The sequence below is a fragment of the Hemiscyllium ocellatum genome, chromosome 19 (genome assembly GCF_020745735.1).
Source record: "Hemiscyllium ocellatum isolate sHemOce1 chromosome 19, sHemOce1.pat.X.cur, whole genome shotgun sequence".
Classification (NCBI taxonomy): domain Eukaryota; kingdom Metazoa; phylum Chordata; class Chondrichthyes; order Orectolobiformes; family Hemiscylliidae; genus Hemiscyllium; species Hemiscyllium ocellatum.
Genome location: NC_083419.1, coordinates 73382473 through 73407443, shown reverse-complemented (window position 1 = coordinate 73407443; position 24971 = coordinate 73382473).

Below are 24971 nucleotides of genomic sequence, written 5' to 3'. Positions count from 1 at the left end.
CATTTTGCACAATTTGTGTGCCTTTTCTTTTTGATATTTTTTGTAGCCGTAGCGCAAAAGTAAGTGTTCTGTTTAAAATTGACCTGTTTATTGGGATTCAAGCGTCAGACACAGTACGTATTTTTCATGGGTTAAGAAACAGAAAGGAATAGAAGACAGTGGTTATGGAGACTGACGAGGAGTAAAGTGACATTCCCACCAGTCCCCAATGTCTTCTTGACAGGCAGAATAAAATAAAATGCAGTGAAAGAAACAGAATATATTCAGAAGGAGGAATGGCAAGTGACAATGTAAACAAAACAGAATCATTTCAAATGGAATGGCTGTACAGTGATGGTGTGTGTGTGCGTATGTGTGTGTGTGTGTGTGTGTGTGCGTGTGTGTGTGCGCGCGCGCGCGCGGATAGATAAGATTATTTGTATGTGTGCAACATATTCAGAATGAACAAGAGAGACATACTTAACAAACATGATGCATGTGATGTACAAAATTTATAAAATCCTAATATGTTATTTAATCTTCAGCTGAGATGTTACGTTTCCCTTCTCTCAATGTACCATATGCCGCCGGCCCCTTTCTGGCATTCCCTGATCCAATCTTTCATTCTTATCGTATGGATGTTATAAATTCCTGCTTCTGGTATTCCAACTTGTTTCAGTTAATCTATTTTCTCCCAGGAAACATATACTGGGATCTGTGAACAGTTGGTGCCTGACATATTGATGGAGATAAATGTTCTGGCATCAAATCCAGGGCATCAAATCTGTTGCACATATACTGTACAAAGGACCACAGCACACAGGAATTGTCAAACCAAATACGAAAGCACATCTAATTCTAATCAATCATGTAGACTTCCCTGTTTTTACATCTCCTCGTTTATATTCTCTCTCTCTCTCTGTCTCTATCTTTCCACCTAGTTAATGAATCCTCCAATCTTTCTTCGTGTTCCATGTCTCAAACCTCCCTCCTTCAGTTTACATCTATTGCTCACTTTTGGATGAGATGGCTTATAATTGAGTAAAGTAACTAAAAAGACATGAGGGTGGCGTTGGCCAGAGTTAGTTGGAAGGGGAGCTGAACACGGGAATATGGTGAAACAGCAATGACAGGATTTTCTGGAGATAATTCAGCAGCACATCAGAAATTCATCCCAGGTAAGAAGATAGATATTCAGCGGAAGACAAGACAGCCGTGCGTGATAACAAACTCAGGGCCAGCATAAAAGCAAAAGAAAATGCACACAATGTGGTGAGATTATTGGGAATCTAGACGATTACGAAGCCTATAAATTCCAGCACGAATAACTAAGAACAGCAAATGGGAGGAAAGAGTGAAATATGATATTATGCTTGCTAATCATGTAAAAGAACATTGAAAGAGAATTTTAGATATATAACAAGGAAGACAGGGAGTAAAGAGCAAACAAAGGAATGTTGGAAAATGAAGCTTGAATACTTATGGGAAGCAATGGAATGGCTGAGGAATTGAATACATTGCAACAATCTTCACGGTGGAAGACACTAGCAAAATGTCAGAACTTCAGGACATTCAGAGGTTAGAGGTGAGTATAGTGACCACCAGTAAGGAGAAGGTGCTGGGGAGGGTGAAGTTGGGTCAATCAGCGAGACCAGTTGGAGAGCACCCAGTAATTCTAAAGAGATGCCGAAAGTGACTGTGGAGGGCATTGCTGGTGATTTTTCAGGAAATTTTAGAGTGGGGGAGGACTGGTAAATGTGAGGAGAGAGGGACACAGAAGACACGAAATTACAAATGGCCAGGCAAGTTGAAACTGTTGTATAGAAGGACTTAATGGATCATTACGTTTATGAATAGATGCGTGGAGGATAAGAACAAGGAGGTTCTGAAGTACATTGGACATGGTGTGATTAAGCTGCAGCATAACAAGAGTTACATTTACAATGCTATTGCGAACAGCAGACTTGAAAGTACGGTTCAAACAAAGGAAATCATTTTGAATCAGACAGGAACATTCGTGACAAAGAGACTGTTTCCCTTGACCCTGCAGTGAGAATGTTGAGATAAACTTGTCAGTAAACAGACTAAAATAAAATGTATAAAATGCACAATAAAGTCTGTTTCTGCGGATGTAGCAATACATATGAAGCTGAAAAAGCACAGCAGGTCAGACAGCAAAGTAGGAACAGGAAAGTCAACGTTTCAGGCTGAAGGACTTCATCAGGATTGGGGCAGGGGGAGGGGAGCCGGGAAGTAAACCGAGGGAGGGACCTGGGTCTGAGGGAAGCGTAGATGGGATGACGATAGGGGATGCAAGTAGGGGGATAATGTGATTGGTCAGTGGGAAGCGTGCAGCGGATATGTGAACAGCTGAGGTCAGGTCAGGAAAGGGGAACATGGAATAAGGCTGTGGGTGGATAGATTTTAAGGCCAGTGAAGTCAATATTGAGACCAGTGAACTGTAAGCTCTCAAGCTGAAAGATCAAGTTGTGATCCCTAGTTTCTATTTGGCCTCACTCTGACAGTGGAGGAGGCCAAGGATGGACCTGTCGCTGGATGAGCAAGGAGGGGTGGATGTGAGTGAGTAATTGAATGGCAATTGGAATGGTGGGTTGGTTAAAGCTTGCGGAGAGCAGATGCTCCATGAATATGTCCCTGAATCTCCCTTTGGTCTCCCTGATTGAGGGGACACCACATCTGGAGTTGGAGATGTGCTTCGTGGGGCAGGATCAGGCTCTGTATGGAGCACTAGTGCTCTGAACACAACAACCAACCCGACTTTCCAGTTACCTTCCATTTTAATTCCCCCTTCAACTCGTCTGGGGACATGCCCACCCTTAGCCTGCCCTCTGTCAGAGGAACACCACCTGAGAGTTTATTTTTGAAGCTGATACCCAATGGCCTCAATATTGACTGCAGAAGCTTCAAAATCCCTCTACACGCAGCCTTATCCCCTGTCTCTTCTCCCTGGCCAGACCCACCCTGCCCATCTTCTCACTCACATATCCGCTCCACCCTTCCAATTGACCAATCACAGTAACCTCATACCTACATGCATACTCCACCATCATACCTCCCCTTCGCCCTTCCATATCCCATCACTCAATTTCTGTTCTCCCCTCCCCTGCCCCAGTCCTGACGAACAGTCCAATACTAAAATATTGCCTTTTTGCTCCTCTGATTCTGTGTGGACTGCTGTGTTTATCTACCTCCAGGTTTATTACCTCTTGCCTCCCTCACTTGTAGTACTTACTCTCTCCAAGTTGTGGAACAATGTAATTTACATATAAGAAGAAATATGTTTGGACATTTGAAAAGATCGCTGACTCATTCCTCATTTCTTAACAACCCAACACACACCTTCCAGAAGCATCAGCATTTCACTTGTAATCTTTCAATCCAGTTTCCTGTCATTGCTGCTCACAATTCAGTCTCCTTTAAATTGGGGAGACCAAACAGAGATTACATTGAGGAACACGCCCTCTCTGTCTATAGGAAGAGCCCTAACCGTCTCATTGTTTCCCATTTCAATAACCCACCTTGCTCTCATGCCAACATTTCAGGCCTGGGCAGCTGCGATGTTCCAGTGAAGCACACCCCAGGTTCGAGTAACACCTCACATTTCACTTTGGTACGTTACAGCCTGTAGGAGTTAGTATTCAATTCCATAACTTCACAGCATGACACCATTATGGCTGTTCTCAGATCTACATAGATTCCTTATCTTGGTTTCCCAATGAACTTGGCCTGTTTGTGAATCGTTTGTCTTGCACTAAATTAAGGAAACCCATTCCCCCCTTTACAATCTAATGTATACTCATTTCCATAACTATGTTAAAATGAAGACAGTTACGGTAACTGGATCCAAAGTGCTCTCCGACTGACACTTCAGTCTCTTGGCCGACCTCGTTTTCTGAGGGGTGATTTCGTGTTGCAACTGCCTGAGTAGCATAGAACAGTCTACATCATGATTTAGGAAACTTTCTTAGACATATTTGACAAATTCCACCCCGTATGGTCCTTTTACACTCTGGGTGACCTAGTCAATCCATGGCAAGTTAAAATCTTCATCCAATCCTACTCTATTATTTTTATTGGTACCTGCAATCTCACTACGCGTTTTCTCCTCTCGTACCCGCTTGCTATTTGGGGGTCTAGAACACCATCCCAGCAGACTTACCATCCTTTTTTTGTTTCTAACTTTTAAAAATATGTCCTCATTTGAGTACCGCTTAACAATATCGTCTCTTGACACTGTTTTTTTTGTCCTCCCTAATCAAAGGGACAACTTCCCCTCGTCACTTACTTGTCCTTCTATTACGCCTGTAGCTTCTGTATTCTGGAACACTGAGCTGCTAGTCCTGCCCTTCTTTCAGCCATGTTTCTGTTATGGTTATAATATCCCAGTCCGCAGAGTTAATCGATGGTCTCGATTTACACAAGAAGTCTTTTGCTCGCTTTACTTTGCCCCGGATATCCTGGATAGGAAACTTGCTCTCGATGTCCCCTCTCTTATTCAGAATATCAACTCCCTGTCAAACTAGCTTAAATCCTGCCAGGTAACACTAGCAAATCTCCTTCCGGGGATACTGGTGCCCCTCTGCTTCCAGTGCAAACCATCCCCCGGTACAGGTCACCTCTACCCCAGAAGAGATCACAATGACCTAAGAACTGGAAACACTGCCCCCTACATCAGCTCCTCAGCCACCCATCCATCTGGCAGATGTTTCTATTTCTTTCCTCACTGGCGCTTGGACTGGAAGCAATCTGGAGATCACTAACGTCAATAACCTTTATAAAAATCTTCTTTCCTAACTCCCTGAACTTATTTCACTGGGGCCTATCCCTTTGTCTACCTCTGTCATGTGAGCCGATGTGCACAATAACCTCTGGCTGTTCTTCCTCCCCTTCAGAATGTTCAGTGACCGCTCAGAGACATCCTTGACCCTGGTACCCGGGAGGCATCACACCATCCTGGGGTCTCTTCTGCAGCCACACCGTCTCCAGTCTGTCCCCAGTCTGTCCTCAGAACGGAATCTCCCATCGGTATTGCGATCATTAGAGAGGATCTGGCAAACAGAGACAAGGAGGAACACCCTGCAATTGGGTGCATATTAGGAAAGTGGATTATTTTAAAGTGATGCAGTGAGAATGCAGGGCCAGTGTGCTCCTTGAAGAGTGAATAATAAAGGCAGTAAGTCCAGCGAATACTGATCAATTGATATCGTGAGTTTGATAAAGAAAATACAGTGAAATAAAATCAGGTGAAGCCCTTCACAAGTATAGAGAGTGCAAGGGGATTGTGGAAAATGAGGGACAAACAATAGTCATGAAATATATTTGGCAGATACGATTGTGTAAATGCCACAGGTATTTTATCAGCATCGTGAGAGTAAGAGGATTCCAAGCGAAAGAGGGAGGCCTGTGAGAAACCAAAGGGACAATCTGTGCATGGAGTCAGAGGAAGTAGGTGAGGTTTTCCATGAATACTTACAATCTGTATTCGCACAGGAGAAAGACACTGTAGCCGGGGATTTCAGTTGGGATGTGAGGTTCCAGAACATGTTAAGATCAATAAGGAGGAGGTATTAAATATTTTCACAGGCATAAAGGTGGAGAAATTCCCAGTGCCCAATGAAATGTATCCCAGGCTGCTTTGGGAGGTAAGGGAGGAGATTGCTAGGGCCCTGGTGGATATATTTAATACTTTGCTGGCCACAGGTGAAATGCCAAATGACTGGAGAATCGCTAATGTGGTTCCTTTGTTCAAGAAGGGCAGCAGGAATTGGCCAGGTAATTATAGAGCAGGTAGTCTGACAGCATGGGAGGGAAATTGAGAACAATTCCAAAAGTGAGGTTGAATCAATAACTGGAAACGCTGGGATCGATTAGTGATAGTCAGCATGGATGTGGACGAGGAAGATAATGTCTGATGAACTCAGCTGAAATATCTTTGAAATTACGATTGAAGATATTGATGAGGGCAGTGCAGATGATGTGGTTTACATGGAGTTCATTAAGGCCTTTGACAAGGTCCCACGTGGAAGGCTGGTCCAAAAGGGAAGAGACGATGGCATCAAAGGCAAGTTGGGAAATGAGATCCAAAATTGTTGGAGGGTTAGTTTTGTGATTGAAAGCCTTTGTCCAGCGGGTGTACCACAGGGATCTATGCAGGAACCATTGCTGTTCCTTATGGGCATTAATCGCTCGGATGTGAAAGCAGAAGGTATCATTAGTAGGTTTGCAGATGACATGAAAGGTGAGGGTTTTGTTCACTGTGATGGGGATGGTCTCAGGCTACAGTCTGTAGTTGAGGCTGGGACAAAATTTCATGACAGTCATTTCAATCGATAAGGCAGGCACGAGCACAGCAGGCAATGAGGGAAAATGCATCAATTAAGCTGTATTTACTTAATGTAAAAGGCCTAACATGTTATACAGATAAACACACAGCATGGATGGGAGCATGTGACAGGGATATCATAGGATTTACAGAAACAAAACTGAGGGAGGGGCAGGACAGGCAGCTCAATGTCCCCAGGATAGATGCTACAGGAAGGATAGAAGGGGAGGCAAGAGAGGAGGGGGATTGGAGTTTTTGATCAGTGAAAACATCACTGCAGTACTGAGAGAGGATATTCCTGGGGATCGCCTAGGGAAGCTGTATTAGTGGAACTGAGAAATTATACTGAATGATCAGTTTGATATGACGGTACTACAGTCAGCAGGAAATTGAGCAGCAAATATGTCGGATATCTCAGATATCTGTAAGAATGATAGGGCTGTAATGGTCGGGTATTTTAACTTTCTAAACCGACTGGTATTGCCGGAGTGTTCACAGCTTGAATGGAAGAAATTTGTTCAGTGTGTTCAAGAAAGCTGTCTCAGTCAGTATGTAACTGGTCCGATTGGTGGAAGGGATAAATCCTGACCTCCCTTCGGGAAACAAGGGAGAGAAAGGGGCTGAAGTGTTTGTGGGGGAGCACTTGGCAAAGTCACCACAATTTGAAAATAGCAATGGAAAAGAACAGGCCTAGTCCACAAGTTAAAGATCAAAACTGGCCTTGCCCCTGTCCCAAAGGTATTAGGCAAGACCGTCCAAAAGTTGATTCGTGGAGGCTCTTTGAAAGTAAAGGGACGTCGAGTAAGTGGAATTCTTTCAAAAGAGAGATAAATTAAGATTTCAGGTCCAGCATATTCCTGTTAGTGTGAATGAAAATGCTGCCACGAGTGGGAAACACTGGATGACATGGGATAATGAGGTTCTGTGAAGACAAAAGGGAGTACATGTCGTATATAGCCAGCGGGATTAAGTCAATCCCTTGAAGAACATTGTAGGTGTAGTAATACTATTAAGAGGGAAATCATGACGGCCTAAAGGTGAACTGACTGAGCTTTGGCAGAGAATATTCAGGAAAATCCAGAGAGATTCTAAAAGTATACTAACAACAGAAGATTAACTCGAGACAGAATGTGACCCCTGAAGGATCAATGAAGCCATCCCTGTGTGAAGCCTCAGAAAATGGCGAGATCTGAAACAAAAATTGCACGTCAGAACCTACTGTGTAAAGTAAAACACTAGGGAAGCAGGGAAATACAGAGTGATGTCTTCAAAAGAGTCCACAGTGGAAAACAGGAGGTGCTGAAAGTTTTAAAATTCATTAAAATTAGATAACTCCCAGGACATTGGGGTAAGTAGGGAAGAAACTTACAAAGATATTTCTATCACTGACAGACACGGGTTGTGAGCTGGGAGCCTGGAGTGTGGCTAATGATGTGCAAATGTTTAGGAAAGGCTGCGAGAGAAAGGTAGGCACATAAACACCGATTAGCTTCATGTCAGTGGTGCTAATGTTTTTTTTTAGATTAGATTAGACTTAGATTAGACTTACAGTGTGGAAACAGGCCCTTCGACCCAACAAGTCCACACCGACCCGCCGAAGCGAAACCCACCCATACCCCTACATTACCCCTTACCTAACACTACGGGCAATTTAGCATGGCCAATTCACCTGACCCGCACATCTTTGGACTGTGGGAGGAAACCGGAGCACCCGGAGGAAACCCACGCAGACACGGGGAGAACGTACAAACTCCACACAGTCAGTCGCCTGAGTCGGGAATTGAACCCGGGTCTTCAGGCGCTGTGAGGCAGCAGTGCTAACCACTGTGCCACCGTGCCGCCCACAAGTTGTTGGAAGTGATTTCGCGCGATAGGGGTTACATGCATTTGGAAAGGCAATGATTGATTAGAGATAGTCAGCACAGCTTTGAGGGTACAAAGGGGAGTCTCTCAAACTTGATAGAGTTTGTTGAAGAGGTGACCAAGGAGATGGATGATGACAGAGCAGTAGACGTTGTCTATCCTGCCTTCATCAAGGCCTTATACAGGGTTTAGCCTGGTGCACTAGTTAGTAAGGTAGGATCACATGGGACCAGGGAGAGCAAGCCAAACAAACACAAATTGGGCTTGACAGTAGGAGACAGAGGATGGTGGGAGAGGGTTGTTGTGCAGACTGGGTGCCTCTGACCAGTGGTGTGCCATAAGGATCGGTGCAGGATCCACATATGCGTATTATTGATATAAACGAGAATATATGAATTACTGTTAGTACGTTTGTGGATAGTAAAATACATGTTATAGTGGGCAGTGAATACAGTTATCAAAGGTGGTCTTAACCGACCGAACCAGTGGGTCAAGAAATGAAAGATGGAGCTGAATTCAGGTGTTGGATTTTATTAAGATAAACCAGGGAGGACAAACACAGTTAATGGCAGGGCTCTGAGCAGAGCCCTGTCTAACAGAGAGAGAGATTAAGTGGTGCTGTTACATTGTTCCTTGGAAGTGGCTTCACAGGTGGACAGGGTGGGAAAAGCAGCATTAGGCATATACTTACACTCATGATTCAGAACATTGAGGACCCGAGTTGGTACATCATGATACGGCTGTACAAGACATTGCTGGGTCTCCAGTTGGAGTACTGTGTAGAATACTGATCCTCCTGCTTCTGGAAGCATTTTCCAAATCTGCAAATGGAGCAAAGATTGACGAAGATGCTCCTGATACCGGAGGGTTTGACAGAAATAGAGAGGCTGGAGAAGCTGGAAAGCAAAACAGGGCAATGAGATAGCTTTGGCAGATAAGGTTAAGGAGAATCCAAAGAGATTCTACAGCATACAAGTACAAAAAAACAACGAGAGAGACAATAGGGGCCCTCAAAGATCAAGAAGGCCATCCATGCTTGGAACCACAGGAGATGGGCGCGACCTGAAATGAATATTTCATGTCAGAACGTACTGTAGACAAAAACTAGGAAACAAGGGGAAAGAAACAATGATGTCTTGAAAAGGGTCCCCATTACAGAAGACGTGGTGCTGGAGATCTAAGAACATAAAGGTAGAGAACGCCCGAGGTCCTGAACAAATGTATCCAACAACAATGTGGCAAAGTCGCAGCGGGGAAATTCTGACAGAGATATTTGTATCATAATCCTTCGTATTTCCCTTGGGCAGAGGTGGCTGAGGGGTTACTTTCTAAAGGTTTATAAAACCATGAGGGGTATACGTAATGTGAATAGTAAAGGGCTCTACTTCAGGGTAGGGGAATCCATAACTAGATGGCAGGAATATGAGGTTAGAGGGGAAATACTTAAAGGTGACCAGAGGAGAACATTTCCACACAAAGGATGGTGCATGTATGGAATGAGCGTCAACGGAAGGGGTAGAGAAAAGTAAAATTACAACATGGAAAAGGCATTTGGGCAGATACTTCGAGAAGAGAAGGTTTGAAGGGATATGGGCCAAACGCATGCAAATGCTACTCGTTCATAAACAGTGGTCAGCATGGACGAGTTGGATGGAAGGAACCTTTTCCATGCTGCATGCCTCTGTCTCTAGTTATTGGAGGAGGAGACTATAGAGATAAGGCATGCTGTAGGCACTGAAGAAAGTTACAGAGATAGGGGTAATAGTTTGAAATGCAGTACATTTCACATATGGGGAGGGACTAGAGGGAAGGTAGAATGTTATAGGGCCAGGAACTGTTATAGCAGTTACAAGTTATTGAAGACACTGTTCCACGAGACATGGCATATGTGCAGTGTTGGAGGAGGAAAACAGAAATGAAAGATACTAGGCAGCATTCCTACCGATTCATGGGAAGCCTGCTTTCCCCCTGTTGTCCTGGTGCTCAGGAAGACATCACAGGCATGGATTGTGACACTCCCAATACTGTCTCAGAACAACAAAACTTACAGTAGACGTGGTAATTGAACCTGGCCAATCATGCCAGTAGATTTATGAACAGGGCTTGAAACAGACAGAGGATTCAGGTGAAAAGAGCTTCCCAAATCCAAATGAAAAGATGACGCATGTGAACAGCACGGGGATGTGGCAGAAGACAAACAGAAAGGAACACGAAGAGACAAATTTTAACGAAAACTGTACATCAGTGTATCAATTTGTGACAGGAGAATGTGGGAAAGATCACATTATGTTTTTTTTTGGAATGGACAAAGTCTTTACAGCAAGGTAGAATGATTAGTGACACAGCGATAAAAGAGATTTAGACACCAGAGAGACGTGGTTACAGAACGAACAACAGTTGGAACATAAATATTCAATGGTTCACAATCTTGCGGAAATTCGGGCAAAATGGGTAACACGAACAATAATGAAGAACAAAGGCATGACAGGGAAAGCATTTGACATCAGATCATGAAGTAGAGTCAGTCTGAATGTAAATTCTGGCTACTATTTGCCAAGGACACAAGCAGCAGAACAGTTTTAGGCCAATTAACAGCATTTCATTGCTCATCACTGCATTAAAGAGGAACGCATTGGAATGTTTGATAAAGGCATTGTGATAATTTAGTGAAACTCCAATATTCATGTAATCATCACCATCACACTTAAAAGAGTGATATTCGAAGAGGAGATTGTAGATTTTTTTTCACTGTTTCTTTGAATAACACATTGTGCAACTGGCAAGGGACGTAACTACCTCAGAGCGACTGTTGTGTCATGAACCTTCGTGAATAAAGTCACCTGGGGAGATCCTCTGGCAAATTGTGTAAAATGCCGTTTAAACTAATATAAAATTTTAAAGTGAATCACAGAAAGGACAAGCTACATCTGGAAACAAAAACAGCCAATTACATGAGTTTGAGAGAAGAACTGACCGAGGTAAACAGGCGAAACATGTGTCTGTAAATGAACAGTGGAAAACATTTGAAGGAACAATGTAAAACACTCCACAAAAAGACATTCCATTGAAACAGCCAAAACCTCAGCAAGGAATTCCCACCGGCCCCTCACTCAAGTCAAAATGGATCATATCAGATTATGAGGCTTAGACGATTACCACAAAGTACTTAAAATCCTGAAATGAGAGAGAGTTTAAGCAGTAAGTGCTAAAGGGATTGAAAAGGGTCTGCTAGCAGGGGGGTAGGACAGTGGGAAGAGGAATCTTTATCAGGGTTTAATGACACGATAGTAGCAGGGATAGGTGAATGTGCTGGAGGTGGTGAGAGAGTTACAGAGAGTGGTCAGGGCCTGAATGGTGTTACAAAGCTAGTACGGATTGCTGCAGCTGGAGGGGTTTGCAGAGGGAGGGAGGGACATATGTATTTTTATTTACTCATTCATGGGATGAGGGCGACACTGATTGGACCAGCATTCTTTGCCCCACTGCTAATTACCCAGAGGGCATATCAGAGTCAGCCATATTGATGTGGATCTGGATTCATATGTAGGCCAGACCAGGTTGGAAGTCAGATGTCCTTCGCTAAAGGAGCTAAGTGAACACGATGAGTTTTTCCAACAGAACAACAGTGCTTTTATGGAGGCCGCACCAATGACTTGCACAGCCAAAACATGACATCCCAACTCCTACTCTCAATGCTTTGCCCTACGAAGGTAACCATCACAAACAGCTGCATCACCAGGCTGTCTACCAGTGTTGCGCTCGCAAGGAATTGTGTACCTGTATCCGTGGGTCACTGATTGACAACACTACCCAGGTCCCGAACATTAACTGTGCAAGTCTCACCCTGGTCTGTTTCACCAAAATGGAACACTTCACATTTATCTCATTAAATTCCATCTGGTATTCTTCAGCCCACTATCCCAGCAGTACTGTCCATCCTGTTGTTTCATAGATAACCTTCTTCACTCTTCAATTTACCACCAATTTCATGTCACTCAAAAAACTTACTTGCCAGGAAACCAATATTTACATCCAAACCATTTATCCAAATGACAAACAACAGGGGACCCACTACACCGCTGGTCACATGACTCCAGTCAGAAAAAAACAACATGTCTCCCATCACCCTCTGTCTCCGACCATCACGCCAATTTTGTATTCAGCTCCCTCGCTCCTCCTGAATGCCATATCCTTTTATAATTATCTTGGCTTATTACCCAGTTTACCACACGGAACGTAGAACACAGAACAGTACAGTGCAAGACCTTTCGGCCATGATGCCATGCCAACCTTTTATCCATCTGTGAGATCTAATTAACCTACATACCCTTCATTTTACTGCCATCCATGTGCCTATCCAAGAGTCCATTAAATATCCCTCATGTATCTGTCTCTCCTACCACCTCTGGCAGTGCATTCCAATGACGCAACACTCTTTGTGGAAAGAACCGATCTCTGAAATTTCTTCTTACTCATCCAGCAATTAGCTTAAAATTATTTATGGCCACTGGCAATAGCCATTTATGCCAGTGTATAAAGAAGTATGTCACTATTCACTCTATCTATGTCTCACATCATCTTGTTCACCTCTACCAAGTCGCCCATCACCCTTTTTCACTTTAATGACAAAAGGCTTACCTCCCTGGACCTTTCTTCATAAGACATGCCCTCCAGCACAGGCAGCGTTCTGGTAAATCTCCAATTTACCCTCCCTAAAGCTGCCTCCCTGTAATGAGAGGATCAGAACTGAACACAATATTCCAAGTGGGATTTAATCATGGCTCTATAGAGCTGCAGCATAAGCTCACGGCTTGAAAACCCAATCCCCCAGCAATTGAAGGGCAACACAACATATTCTTTCTTAACAAACCTATCAGCTTGGGTGGCAACTTTGAGGGATCGATAGACGTGGAACCCAAGATCTCTCTGTTCCACACAACTACCAAGTATTCTGCCTTTAACACTGTATTCTGCATTCAAGTTCGACCTTTCAAAATGAATAATTTCACACTTTTCCAGATTAAACTCCATCTTCCACTTCTCAGTCCAGCTCCTCATCCTGACAATATCCTGCTGCAACCAATAGCAGATCTCCACACTATCCACCACTCGAGCAACCTCCATGTCTTTGGCAAAATTACTACCCCATTTTTCCACAACCACATCCAAGTAGTTTAAAAAAAAACACAAAGAGCAAAGCTCCTGCAACCGACCCCTGCAGAACACCACTGGTCACCGAGCTCCATGCTGAGTGCTTCCCATCTATCATCACCCTCTGTCTTCTGTGAACCAGGAATTACATATGCAGACAGACAGGTTTCCTGTATCCATGCCTCTGTATTTTCTGAATGAGCCATAAAGGTGTTTTGTCACATTCTCGAAGGATTCAATAAGATTTGTGAGGCATGAGGTGTTCCTTACAAAGCCCTGCTGACTATCTCTAATCAAACTATGGTTTTCTTCGGAGGTATAAATCCGCTCTCTCAGAGTCCTCTCCAATAATTTGCATACCACAGACATAAGAAAGTGAGGTCTGTAATTCTCAGGATTATCCCTACTCCCTTTCTTGAAAAAGGGAGTGACCAATCATCTGGTACGATTCCGGTGGACTGTGAGGGTGCAAAGATCATTGCCAAAGGCGCAGCAATCCCTTCCCCGGATTCCTCTAGTAACTTTGGGCATATCTCGTCTGGTCCAACAGACGTATCTATGTTTATGTTTCACACAATTCTCAGCACATTCTCCTTCTTAACATCAACCTGTTCACATATATCATTCCTTTTCACGCTGTCCTCACAAATGACAAGGTCCCTCTTTGTAGTGAATACTGAAGCATAGTATTCATTAAGGACATCTCCTACCTCCTGTGACTCCAGGCACATGTTCCTTCCACTATCCCTGACCGGCCCTACCCTCACGCTGACCATCCACTTGTTCCTCACACAAGTGGAGATTGCTTTATAGTTTTCCATAATCCTTCACAACATAGCTTTCTTCAGTTCCTTCCTGGCTACATTCAGTGAGTCCCCAGAGTGTGGAAATAGGCCATTTGGCCAAACAACTCCATACGGACCCTCTGAAGAACATCCCGCCCAAAACCATTCACCTATTTTACACATCTTTGCACGGTGGTTGGAAACTAGAGCACCTGGAGGAACCCCACGCTGACATGGAGAGAACGTGTAAACTCCACACAGACTGTCGCCCTTTACTAGAATCGAAATCGGTTCCCTGGTGCTGTAAGGCAGCCGTGCTAACCACTGAGGCATCGTGCCACCCCATATAACCCGAGAGAGGTATAACGATCCTTGCGTCCTCAACCTTAAGTACGCGTCGTTCTTCCTCTTGACTAGATGTTCCACATCCATTGGAACCTTGTCAAATGCTTTGCTGAATCCATGTGGACAACGTTGACAGCTCTGCTTTCATCTATCACTTGGCCACTTCCACGAAGAGTCAATCCGGTTTGTGAAACATGGTTTCCCACTCACAAAGCCATGCTGACTATCTCTAGTCTGCCCTTGCCTTTCCAAATATATGTAGCCCCTTTCTCTCAGAATCTCCTCCAACAACTTCCCCATCACTGGGCTCAAAGGGGCTGTAAGTTCCTGGATTTTCCATGCAATCCTTAAGTGCTGGAACATCATTAGCCAACCTCCAGTCTTCCAACACCTCACTGTGTCTGTTGATAACATAAATCTTTCTGTAAGGGACACTGCAACCTCTTCCCTAGCTTCCCACAATATTCTAGGATCGACCCAATGAGCTCCTGAGGATTGATCTACCTTTACTTGTTTTAATATTCCAGCACTTTCTCTTCTCTGTTGAGGATTCTTTCCAAGACATGCCAATTTATTTCCCAAAGTTCCCGAGCTTCCATGTCTTTCTCCAGAGTAAATACTGACAAGATTATTTTTTGTTTAAGATCCCCCCCATCTCCTCTGGTTCCACACATCGGCGATATTATTGATCTTTAAGGGGCCCTATTCTCTACCAAGTTATTTTTTAACCCTTACTGAAACTTGCACAAAGGCTTCTGAAAATTCAAATAAACCATATCCTTCATACCAAACCCCCACCCTCCAACACCCTTACCTATTCTGCCAATTATATTAACACCAACAAATAAAATCCAACAGGCTTAAAAACAAATTCTCTTTTATAAAAATGTGTTTCTAAGGGTCCAGTTATTTTTTATTGATGTGTCGTTTCTCACTCATTTCAACATACTCCTGACTTAGTGTCAGGCTAACAGTATTTGTTTTTAGACTGGAAACATAAAGATTTGTAAGAGTTCTTGTTTATCAATCAGAAAAATAGTACCTTACACGGTCATCAAGTAATAGAGAAGGCAAATCAAATGCTGCCATTTATTACAAAGGGACTGGAGTCTAAATATAGGGAGGTCTTACTAAACCGATGCAAGGTACAAGTCAGACTACACATAGTATTTTATGAACAGCGTGTGTGCCCGAAGGAAAGATATTCTTGTATCAGAGGCAGGTCAGAGAAGGTCCACTCGGCTGATGTTGCGAATGGAGGGATTTTATAATAAGAAAAGGTAGAGTAGATTGAGAATGAACACATTGAAGTTGAGAAAAATGAGAGAGAAACTGAATGAAACATGCAAGATTCTGAAGTGCTTTGATCGGTTAAATGTTGGGAAGTTAGAAAATAGAACAGTGCAGCAGAGCAAAAGGCCCTTCGGCCCACCATGATGCTATTCTCAACTCACCCATCTGAATGTACACTGTCCATATCCCTCTATTCCATGCCTCTTCATGTTTCTGTCTAAATGCTACTCCAAAAATTTACTCACAGTTCTGTTTCAAGACCTCGCATGGCAACTTACAATCTCTGTAAAAACAAAAACTTGCCTCACAGACATCATTTAAATTTTCTCTTTCTCAGCTGAAACCTCTGTGCTCTAGTATTTGAAACTTTCACATTGGAAAAGAGATTCTGACTATCCACATTATCTATCCCTGTCCTAGCGTTATATTCCTGTACCTGGTCGCCTGACAGCCTCTGATACTCTCACAAAGCAATCCATCTTTTTTTAAAATTTCCTCTGACACTAACACACCTTTAAAAACACAATACAGGTAACGTGCTGATAAACCACTTTTGCACCCTCTCCAAATCCTCCACATCCTTCCTATTTTGAGGAGATAAGAACTCCACACAGTACTCCAAATGTGGCCAAACAGAAGTTTTATACAATTACAACATCAGATGCAAACCACGATACCCAACGTTGTGACCGATGAAGGCTGGTGTTCCATTTGCTTTCTTTCGCATCTGAAACACTTCTGTTGCCATTTTCAGAATGTTACTGGCTAGCACCAAGATCGTTCTGTATATCAATGTCCCTCAGTATCCTAACTTTCTTCTTGACATCATCTCACATTTGTCCAGATTAAACTCAATTTGCCATTTCTCTGCACATCTTTCCAACTGATCTTTAACCTCCTGCAACCTTGGATATCCTTGCTCCTTAACCCCAATTCAACCAATTTTCATGTCATCTGCAATAATTATATTTGTCGTTAACTTTAATTTCTATTTTTGGAATCTCTAACCAGGGAGCAGAAAATCCCATCAAGGGCTTACCCATTTAAATGGAGATGAGGACGAATGTATTCACCCATAGGGTAGGGACTCTGTGGGAATTCCTGACAGCAGGAGGCTGTCGAAGCTGGGTCAATTAGAGTAGTTACAGCACAGATGGTCAGATTTTAATGAATCGGGGAAACAAGGGTTTTGTGGAAAAGGCAGGAAAGCAGAGTTGAAGATCATCAGGTCTGTCATGATCTGATTGAAGGGCAGAGTATCCTCAATGGGCCAAATGGGCAAATTCCGCTCCTACATCTCAACTCAGCATCTCCATTATAACATTATGGATCTCTGCTCACAAAACTCCTTCATAATGGGATTATTAGATATTTATTATATCACAGCATTTAATCTACAACAGACAATTTTGTTGATGGCTCCTTGATATAATGTTTTGATAAACCATCTAGTATACAATCCAGGATTCCTTCTATTACAGCCCTGATACTCATTAATTATCCAGTCGGGATGGAGACTACTGTCACACACAGTTACTGTCCTGCCCTTGCTGCAAGCATATTCCGTGTCCTGACCGTAACCATATTGACATTACCATGACTGCCCGGTGCCTACAAAAGAATTCCTGCTAATGGTTGCTGCTGCTTGCTTTTTTTCAGCTCTACCCAAGTAGATTCCAAATTTTGATCTTCAGATCCACATGACTGTCTCATTAATGCATTAACCTCATCCTTTCTTCACAACTTGGTGGCTTTTTGCCTGTCCTTCATTGATCTCAAAAATCCTTCAATATTTACTTCCCAGCGATGGTCATCTCCGGAATGACAGTTCCATCATTTCTGTTCACTGTCCTTCCATCTGTCTTATGGCGAATGCAGGGAGTCATTCCTCAGTCGTGTAGGGTTGAACAGATGATAGAGTTTACAGAAATAGGGAGGCTTACAGGGGCTAGAGAATGTTAGAGGTAAACAGAGTTATACCTTGTCAAGAATGTCAGTGGGACAAACGGGTTTGGGGATTGGAGGAATTTACAGAGATAGAGGGAGCTGGATTTGATGCTGGAGATAGGGGTAGGGATGGATGTAGGGAGAGCAGGCAGTCTGAGAGGCAGAGACAGTGGGTGTTTCAGGGAGAAGTGTATTGTATATACTAACAGAGATATGGAAGATTCTTGTGATGGAAGACATTTACTGTTATAAGAAGGCTTCCAGGTTCTGAAGGCTACATAGATATGAAGGAAATGGAGAATGTCAGGTTTCTGGGTTGGAGAGAGTTACACAAATAGGGAGGGTTGCACAAACTGAAAATGGTTCCTGTGGTCAGGAGGGTTGTGGGGGAGAGGGAGGTTTAAATCAATTAAGATCGAAGAATTGGAGAAGGATAAGGAGGTTACAGGTGGATGTAGGGATTGGATTAGCTGACATTGAAAGTGAGTCTTATGGGAACTGGAGAGTCACAAAGATTGGGGTTGGTGCTACGATCAGGAAATCTGCAGGCACTTCAAGGGATTACCAAACAAGCGAAGATTCAAGGAGTTCTATAGATTGGGATGTTGTCAGGACTGGAAGAGGTTAAACAGAAATGGAGGGCTGTAAGGGCTGGAGAAGTTTATGGAGAGACTGGCGGGGCTGAAGCACTTAGCAGATACAAGAAAACTTTTTAGGACAGTACTAAGATACACAGGCTTTAGTTAGTGCAAGAATGGGAAGCTTAATGGGACTGGAGGAGCGAAGAAAGTTACCGACAGGAGTGGTGGCTGCAGATGTTAACGGATTACAGAGAGACTTGCAGATTAAAGAGAGTGTGGGCTTCAGATTCTGACAGCCATTGTACGAAGTGGAGGAGCCTTGGATAATGGCGAGGTGCTGAAGGAACTGGAAGTAGTAAAAGATGTCGGGAGGGTTATGGAAGCAGTTGGTGGTTAGATATAGGGAGCACTGCAGAGACTGCAGGGGATCATACCGACAGGGGGATTTCTAAGAGCAGGGGAAAGTAACAGAAATAGAGAACGTGCAGTGCCTGAAGAGGGTTCAGCAACCAGGAGGTTTCAAGGTGCAGGACAATGTTACAAAGACTGGGATAGTTCTAGAGATTGGAGGAGCATACAAAGATATGGAGGGTTTTCAAACCTGTAGGATAGTATGTCACAGAAGTGGGGAGAGTTTCACAACTAAAGGGAGTTAAAAAGATCAGGAGGATTTGAAGTTATTGGAGCAGCTTAAACTGTATAGTTTCTCCAGAGATAGAGAGGGTTGTGGAGACTGGAACAGGTGACAAAGAGAGGGAGGGTTTTAAGAATAAGGATGACTTTTCCGAGAAACGGAAGGATGTAGGGATGGAACATGTTGAGAGTCATAGTGCCAATTACGGCAGCTCATGAAGGTAACAGAAATAAATAGTGTAGTGATAAGGGGAGCACATTAAAGGTGTAAAGATTTGTAGTGGCTGAAGGAAATTACTAGGGTTAACAGAGATTGAGTCTGGTTGAGAGAGGAAGAGTTTATTGGCATCATTAGGATTGTAGAGTCTAAATTTCATGATAGGGACTGTAGAACTGGATGGTATCCACAGCCATGGAGGATGTTAACAGGTGGAGGAGGTTCCTATGGTCAGGATTCCTTGGGGGATTTCACAGATAGTGAGATTCTCAGGTCGAGCCTGACGTAGTTACAAAGACAGGAAAGTATTTCAGGTCTGGAAGGGATTACACAGATCTGGACAGCTCAATGGACTGAATACTTTTTCACAGATAAGGCAGGATTGGAGGAGCTGAAGAAGTTTACCCAGATAGGGACGGATTGAGAGGTTAAAGGCAAATACATTGACATGGAGGGTGGAATTGATAGGAGGAGCTTACAGGGATAGTCAGGACTGTCGGGGTTTACAGGAATGAAGGACTTTAGTATCTACTGGAGAAGTTTAGGGATTAGGGTGTTCGGAATCAGAGAACCTGACAGAAACAGAGAGAATGGCGTGGACGAGTGGAGATTCCAAACAGAGGAAAAATGATCAGGAATGGAGGATATTACAGAGATCACAAATACAGCATGCGCCAGGATTTAGGCCTGGGATCCTCTGTGATGTCTTAGTGAGGTCCAGAACAGCAGAGGGGAAAGAAGGGCCATCACAAGATGGTGCGATTGAAGCCTCGAGTGTAGCAGTTCCTTGCCCAGCAGTGTAACTATGTCCTATGCCTCTCAGCCGATATTTCTGTTATGGCTATAATATCTCAGTCCCCAGAGCCAATCCATGCTCTGAGCTCATCTGCCTTACCAGTCAAGCCTCGTGCATTGCCAGTCAGCCCACCTGCCCACCTCCTACCACGAGATACAGATGCCCCTCTGTTTAAAGTCCAATCCGCCCCCCTGTACAGGTCACCTCTACCCCAGAAGAGATCCCAATGACCCAAGATCTGAAAACCCTGTCCCCTCCACCAGCTCCTCAGCCACATATCCATCCGGCCTATCTTTCTACCTCTATCCTCACTGGCACGTGGCACTGAGAGTAATCTGGAGATCACTACCTTTGAGGTCCTGCTTTTGACTTCTTACCTAACGCCCAGTACTCATTTCACAGGATCCCATCCCTTGGTCTGCCTCTATCATGTGGATTGATGTGCACAATAACCTCTGGCTGTTCACCCTCCCCTTCAGAATGTTCAGTAACCGCTCAGAGACATCATTGACCCTAATACCCGAGAGGCAGCACACCATCCTGGGGTCTCTTATGCAGCCACAAAGTCTCCTGTCTGTCCCCCTCATAACTGAGTCTCCTATAACAACACAGAACGTGGCAAACAGGGACTGGCATGAACTACCTGCAGTCAGAGCTATATTTAGAAAGTGAAGTATTTTCAAGTGATACAGTGAAAATCCATGACCAGTGTGATAATAAAGTGGGAATGATAAAGGCAGCAAGTCCAGTGAATACAGATCAAGTGATATAGTGAATTTGGTTGAGAAAATGCAGTTCTATAAAAGCAGGTGTAGAGAGTAGTGTAGAGAGGGAAAGGGGTCCTTAAAAATGAGGGGCAAGCAATGGCATAAAACCTCGACAGACACTATTAAGGAAAAGCTACAAGATACTTTATGACAATAGTCAAATTAAGAGGATTCCCAGCTAAAGAGTGCGGCCTGTTGGACAGTCCATGCATGGAGCCAGAGGAAGTAGGTGAGGTCTTCAATGAATACTTCCCATCTGTATTCACACAGTAGAAAGACAATGTGCCAGAGATTTCCTTTGAGATGGTGAGGTTCGAGAATATGTTAAGATCAAGAAGGAGGAGGTATTAAATGTTTTCACAGGCAAAAAGGTGGAGAAATCTCCAGTGATCAATAAAATATATCCTAAGCTGCTATGGGAGGTAAGACAGGAGATTGCTGGTGCCCTCGTGGATATATTTAATACTTTCTTGGCCACAGATGAAGTGCCGAATGACTGGAGGATAGCTACTGTGGTTCCTTGGTTCTAGAAGGGCAGCAGGGATAGGCCAGGTAATTACAGAGCAGATAGTCTGATAGCATGGGGAGGGAAATTATTGGAAATTAATATGAGGGACAGAATGAATCAATAATTGGAAAGACAGGAAACAATTAGGGATAGTCAGCATGGGTTTGGTACAGGAAGATCCTGTCTGATGAATTCAGCTGTGTTTTCTTTGAAATCATGATTAAAAATATTGATGAGGGCAGAGGAGATGATGTGGGTTCCTTGGAGTTCACTATGGCCTTTGACAAGGTCCCACATGGAAGCCTGGTACAACAGACCAATGGCATCCAAGGCAAGTTGGCATTTGTGGAGGGTTGGTTTTTTGCTTGAAATTCTTTCACCAGTGGGTGTACCACAGGGATCTGTGCAGGACCCAATGCTGTCTGTATATACATTAAACCTTGGATGTGAAAGCAGAAGGTATCATTAGTAGGTTTGCAGATGACATGAAAGATGAGGGGGTTGTCCACAGTGAGGAGGATGGTTTCAGGGTAGAGTCTGAAGGTTGAGGCTGGGTCAGAATTTCAAAAGAGTCATCTACATAGATAAGGCAGGCAAGAGCACAGCAGGCAATGAGGGAAAACTAATCAATTAAACTACTTTATTTCAACGTAACAAGCCTAACAGGAACGGCAGATGAACTTGGTGCATGGATGGGGACATGGGACTGAGACACAATAGATATTACAGAAACACAGCTGAGGGAGGAACAGGACTGACAGCTCAATGTCCCAGGGTACAGATTCTACAGGAACGAGAGAAAAGGAGGTGACAGAGCAGGGGGATTTGAGTTTTTGATCAGTGAAACATCACTGCAGCACTGAGAGAGGATATTCCTGGGGATCACCCAGTGATGCTGTAATAGTGGAAATGAGAAATGAGAATTGGTCATCACTTTGATATGAGGTGACTTTTTTTGTTGGAAAAGCGCAACCGATCAGGCAGCATTCAAGGAGCAGGAGAATCGACGTTTCGGGCATGAGCCCTTCTTCCTGAAGAAGGACTAATGCCCGAAATGTCGGTTCTCCCCCTCCTTGGATGCTGCCTGACCTGCTGCGCATTTCCAGCAACACATGTTCAGCTCTGATCTCCAGTATGTGCAGTCCTCTCTTTCTCCATCACTTTGCTATGGCTGCACTACAGGCCGTCAACAGTCAGCGGGAAAAAGGAGCAGCAAATATGTCGGGAGATCTCAGATATCTCTAAGAATGATAGGGTTCTAATGGTCGGGGATTTTAACTTTCTAACCCTCGACTGGGACTGCTAGAGTGTTCAGAGCTTGGATGGGATGGAAGTATTAGGAATGTTGAAGAAAACTATCCCAGTCAGAATGTAAATGTTCGGACTGCAGGAAGCGGTAAAATCTGACCTCCCCTTGGGAAACAAAGTGGGGAAAGGGACTGAGGTGTTCGTGGGAAAACTCTTTGGCAAAGTCATAATAATTCTATTAGTTTGAAAATAGCTTTGGAAAAGAACATGGCTGGTCCACAATTTAATGATCTAAACTGGCCTTGCCTGAATCCAGAAGGTATGAGTCAAGAGGTTTGAACAATTGATAGTGGAAACTATTTGCAGGTAAAATGACTTCAGGCAGATGGAAAGCTTTCAAAAGAGTGATAAAGTGAATGTTCAGGGCCAGCATATTCCTTGTAGTGTGAAGGATAATGCTGACACAAGTAGGAAACAGTGGATGACTGGGGATATTGAGGTTCTGGGCAAGAAAAATTAGGCACACGTTTCATATAGCCAACTGGATTAAGGGAATCTCTTGAGGAATATTGTGGGTGGAGTAAAACACTCAAGTGAGAAATCTGGAGGGCACAAAGGTGACCACAGGAAGCTCTGGCAGACCAAGCTGAGGAAAATACAAGTATATTAACAACAGAAGATTAAATACGGATGGAATATAGTTCCATAAAGATCAATGGGGCCACACAAGTGTGGAACCAAAGGAGATGGCTGAGATCATAAACGAAAATTTCACGTTTGAACTTACTGTGCAGAAAGACTGGGCAACTCAGGGAAATAAACAGTGATGACTTCAAAAGACCCCACATCACAGAACAGGAGGTACTGGGAGTTTTAAAATGCATAAAAGGGAGACAAATCCGTGGAAACTAATCGAGTAGATCCCTGGATATTGTGGGAAGCTAATGAAGAAAATGTGGGGTTCTATAAAGAGATATTTCTTTCACTAATAGCCACGGGTGATGAGCTGGAAGCCTGGAGGGTGGCTAATGTTGTGCCAGTATTTAAGAAAGACTGTGAGGGAAAGCCAGTTACATCAACACCAATTAGCTTGATGTCAGTGATGCAGGCGTTGTTGGAAATGATTGTGCTGGACAGGAGTTACATGCATTAACAAAGGCAAGGACTGATTGTGGATAGTCAGCACAGCTTTGGAGTGCTGCATAGACTTCTAATCATCCTGATTTCGGAAGCATTTCCTGAAACTGTAAATGGAGTAGAGATTGACGAAGATGTTACTGATACTGGAGGGTTTGACAGAATCGGAGAGGCTAGATAAGCTCGAAAGCAATATGGGGGGATGAGATATCTTTGGCAGGTAAGGTTAAGGAAAATGCAAAGAATTTTCGATAGCACACAATTACAAAAAAAAGCAATTGGAGAAACAATAGGACCCCTCAAAGATCAGTGAGGCCATACAAGTGTGCATCCACAGGAGAAGGGCGAGAGCCTAAATTAATATTTCATGTCAGAATGTACTGTGGACAAAGACTGGAAAACAAAGGGAAAGAAACAGTGATAGTTTGTAAACAGTCCCCATTACAGAAGAGGTGGTGCTGGAGGTCTTAGAACACAAAGGTAGAGAAAGCACCAGGTCCTGAACAACTGTATCCCAGAACGTTGTGGCAAATTAGTGGCGGGGACAGGAAAAGAAATATTTGTATCGTTGTCCTTCATTTTGCCACTGGGAGTAGGTGGCTGAGGGGTGACCTTATAAAGGTTTAGAAAACCAGGAAGGGTACAGGTAAGTTGATTAGCTAATGTCTTTACCCCAGAGCAGGGGAGTACATAATTGAATGGGATTAAAGTGCAGGAGGAGGACGTGTTCACAATTCTGGAAGTGTGAAAATAGCAAAGTCTCTGGGCCGGATCGGATTTGTCCTCGGATTCTCTATGAAGGCAGGAAGGAGATTGCCGAGCCTTTGGCTTTGTTCCTTATGCCGTCATTGTCTATAGAGATAGTGCTAGAAGGCTGGAAGAGAGCAAATGCTGCCTCCTTATCCAAGAAGCAAAGTAGAGGAACCCTGGTAATTGTAGAGCTGTGAGCGGTAGTTCAATTCTGAGTAATGCATTGGAAAGGCTTGTAAGGGATAGAATTTATAATCATCTGGAGATTAATATCTTGATTAGGGATAGTCAACATGGTATTGTGAAGAAAAAGCCGTGCCTTACAAACCTTGTTGAGTTCTTTAAGAAGGTGGATGAGGGTAAAGCAGTTGATGCGCTGTAAATGGATTACAGTAAGGCGTGTGTTAACTTCCCCACATTCGGCTATTGCATACAGTACGGAGGCCTGGGATTGAGGGTAATTTAGCAGTTTGGATCAGAAATTAGCTCGCTGAAAGAAGACAGAGTAGTGTTTCATGGGAAATACTCGTCCTGGAGTTCAGTTGCTATTTGGTTCCGCCAGAATCTGTTTTGGGTCTAATATTGCATATCGTTTATATAAATGAACTGGACGAGGGCATTGAATGAT